General features: G+C 49.2%; 1 non-coding gene across 1 annotated transcript; it reads right to left on the bottom strand.

Annotated features, from left to right (window-relative positions):
• Nucleotides 1–3,429: 3,429 nt before the first annotated feature.
• Trnat-agu lies at nt 3,430–3,502 on the bottom strand. The gene has a single exon. It is a non-coding gene; the product is annotated as a tRNA-Thr (tRNA).
• Between the last annotated feature and the right edge of the window lie 381 nt (nt 3,503–3,883).

Raw genomic sequence — 3,883 nt, 5'->3', positions numbered from 1 at the left:
TGGACAAGAATGACGAAAATAATCCCTGGAGAAGGGGAACGAGAGGGACAAAAGACAAACACAAATCTCCAAACACAGCTAGGTGACTGGTGCGCGACCGAAAAAATCCGCCTGGTCCGGATATTGAACCCGGGACCTCTCCATTACAGGTGGAGCGCTCTACCAATTGAGCTAGCCAGGGGTTAGACATCAGTAGAGCAAACGGGTCTTATCAGCCGCCACCAGTCTAACACCAACAATGGCGAAGCTTGCAATTCAAGGTAATAATTATAATGCAATTAAATGCAAAGGTGCGAGCGAGCTGGACAAGAATGACGAAAATAATCCCTGGAGAAGGGGAACGAGAGGGACAAAGGACAAACACAAATATCCAAACACAGCTAGGTGACTGGTGCGCGACCGAAAAAATCCGCCTGGTCCGGGTATTGAACCCGGGACCTCTCCATTACAGGTGGAGCGCTCTACCAATTGAGCTAGCCAGGGGTTAGACATCAGTAGAGAAAACGGGTCTTATATGCCGCCACCAGTCTAACACCAACAAGGGTGAAGCTTGCAATTCAAGGTAATGATTATAATGCAATTAAATGCAAAGGTGCTAGCCAGCTGGACAAGAATGACGAAAATAATCCCTGGAGAAGGGGAACGAGAGGGACAAAGGACAAACACAAATCTCCAAACACAGCTAGGTGACTGGTGCGCGACCGAAAAAATCCGCCTGGTCCGGGTATTGAACCCGGGACCTCTCCATTACAGGTGGAGCGCTCTACCAATTGAGCTAGCCAGGGGTTAGACATCAGTAGAGAAAACGGGTCTTATCGGCCGCCACCAGTCTAACACCAAAAAGGGTGAAGCTTGCAATTCAAGGTAATGATTATAATGCAATTAAATGCAAAGGTGCGAGCCAGCTGGACAAGAATGACGAAAATAATCCCTGGAGAAGGGGAACGAGAGGGACAAAGGACAAACACAAATCTCCAAACACAGCTAGGTGACTGGTGCGCGACCGAAAAAATCCGCCTGGTCCGGGTATTGAACCCGGGACCTCTCCATTACAGGTGGAGCGCTCTACCAATTGAGCTAGCCAGGGGTTAGACATCAGTAGAGAAAACGGGTCTTATCAGCCGCCACCAGTCTAACACCAACAAGGGTGAAGCTTGCAATTCAAGGTAATGATTATAATGCAATTAAATGCAAAGGTGCGAGCCAGCTGGACAAGAATGACGAAAATAATCCCTGGAGAAGGGGAACGAGAGGGACAAAGGACAAACACAAATCTCCAAACACAGCTAGGTGACTGGTGCGCGACCGAAAAAATCCGCATGGTCCGGGTATTGAACCCGGGACCTCTCCATTACAAGTGGAGCGCTCTACCAATTGAGCTAGCCAGGGGTTAGACATCAGTAGAGCAAACGGGTCTTATCAGCCGCCACCAGTCTAACACCAACAAGGGTGAAGCTTGCAATTCAAGGTAATGATTATAATGCAATTAAATGCAAAGGTGCGAGCGAGCTGGACAAGAATGACGAAAATAATCCCTGGAGAAGGGGAACGAGAGGGACAGAGGACAAACACAAATCTCCAAACACAGCTAGGTGACTGGTGCGCGACCGAAAAAATCCGCCTGGTCCGGGTATTGAACCCGGGACCTCTCCATTACAGGTGGAGTGCTCTACCAATTGAGCTAGCCAGGGGTTAGACATCAGTAGAGCAAACGGGTCTTATCAGCCGCCACCAGTCTAACACCAACAAGGGTGAAGCTTGGAATTCAAGGTAATGATTATAATGCAATTAAATGCAAAGGTGCGAGCGAGCTGACAACAATGACGAAAATAATCCCTGGAGAAGGGGAACGAGAGGGACAGAGGACAAACACAATTCTCCAAACACAGCTAGGTGACTGGTGCGCGACCGAAAAAATCCGCCTGGTCCGGATATTGAACCCGAGACCTCTCCATTACAGGTGGAGCGCTCTACCAATGGAGCTAGCCAGGGGTTAGACATCAGTAGAGCAAACGGGTCTTATCAGCCGCCACCAGTCTAACACCAACAAGGGTGAAACTTGCAATTCAAGGTAATGATTATAATGCAATTAAATGCAAAGGTGCGAGCGAGCTGGACAAGAATGACGAAAATAATCCCTGGAGAAGGGGAACGAGAGGGACAAAGGACAAACACAAATCTCCAAGCACAGCTAGGTGACTGGTGCGCGACCGAAAAAATCCGCCTGGTCCGGGTATCGAACCCGGGACCTCTCCATTACAGGTGGAGCGTTCTACCAATTGAGCTAGCCAGGGGTTAGACATCAGTAGAGCAAACGGGTCTTATCAGCCGCCACCAGTCTAACACCAACAAGGGTGAAGCTTGCAATTCAAGGTAATGATTATAATGCAATTAAATGCAAAGGTGCGAGCGAGCTGGACAAGAATGACGAAAATAATCTCTGGAGAAGGGGAACGAGAGGGACAAAGGACAAACACAAATCTCCAAACACAGCTAGGTGACTGGTGCGGGACCGAAAAAATCCGCCTGGTCCGGGTATTGAACCCGGGACCTCTCCGCTACAGGTGGAGCGCTCTACCAATTGAGCTAGCCAGGGGTTAGACATCAGTAGAGCAAACGGGTCTTATCAGCCGCCACCAGTCTAACACCAACAAGGGTGAAGCTTGCAATTCAAGGTAATGATTATAATGCAATTAAATGCAAACGTGCGAGCGAGCTGGACAAGATAGACGAAAATAATCCCTGGAGAAGGGGAACGAGAGGGACAAAGGACAAACACAAATCTCCAAACACAGCTAGGTGACTGGTGCGCGACCGAAAAAATCCGCCTGGTCTGGGTATCGAACCCGGGACCTCTCCATTACAGGTGGAGCGATCTACCAATTGAGCTAGCCAGGGGTTAGACATCAGTAGAGCAAACGGGTCTTATCAGCCGCCACCAGTCTAACACCAACAAGGGTGAAGCTTGCAATTCAAGGTAATGATTATAATGCAATTAAATGCAAAGGTGCGAGCGAGCTGGACAAGAATGACGAAAATAATCTCTGGAGAAGGGGAACGAGAGGGACAAAGGACAAACACAAATCTCCAAACACAGCTAGGTGACTGGTGCGCGACCGAAAAAATCCGCCTGGTCCGGGTATTGAACCCGGGACCTCTCCATTACAGGTGGAGCGCTCTACCAATTGAGCTAGCCAGGGGTTAGACATCAGTAGAGCAAACGGGTCTTATCAGCCGCCACCAGTCTAACACCAACAAGGCTGAAGCTTGCAATTCAAGGTAATGATTATAATGCAATTAAATGCAAAGGTGCGAGCGAGGTGGACAAGAATGACGAAAATAATTCCTGGAGAAGGGGAGCGAGAGGGACAAAGGACAAACACAAATCTCCAAGCACAGCTAGGTGACTGGTGCGGGACGGAAAAAATCCGCCTGGTCCGGGTATCGAACCCGGGACCTCTCCATTACTGGTGGAGCGCTCTACCAATTGAGCTAGCCAGGGGTTAGACATCAGTAGAGCAAACGGGTCTTATCAGCCGCCACCAGTCTAACACCAACAAGGGTGAAGCTTGCAATTCAAGGTAATGATTATAATGCAATTAAATGCAAAGGTGCGAGCGAGCTGGACAAGAATGACGAAAATAATCCCTGGAGAAGGGGAACGAGAGGGACGAAGGACAAACACAAATCTCCAAACACAGCTAGGTGACTGGTGCGCGACCGAAAAAATCCGCCTGGTCCGGGTATTGAACCCGGGACCTCTTCATTACAGGTGGAGCGCTCTACCAATTGAGCTAGCCAGGGGTTAGACATCAGTAGAGCAAACGGGTCTTTTCAGCCGCCACCAGTCTAACACCAACAAGGGTGAAGCTTGCAATTCAAG

This window comes from Ixodes scapularis, unplaced genomic scaffold (genome assembly GCF_016920785.2).
Source record: "Ixodes scapularis isolate PalLabHiFi unplaced genomic scaffold, ASM1692078v2 PGA_scaffold5__190_contigs__length_132052651, whole genome shotgun sequence".
NCBI lineage: Eukaryota > Metazoa > Arthropoda > Arachnida > Ixodida > Ixodidae > Ixodes > Ixodes scapularis.
Note: the sequence above shows the minus strand (reverse complement) of the source record. Positions and strands in the feature narration are given on the sequence as shown.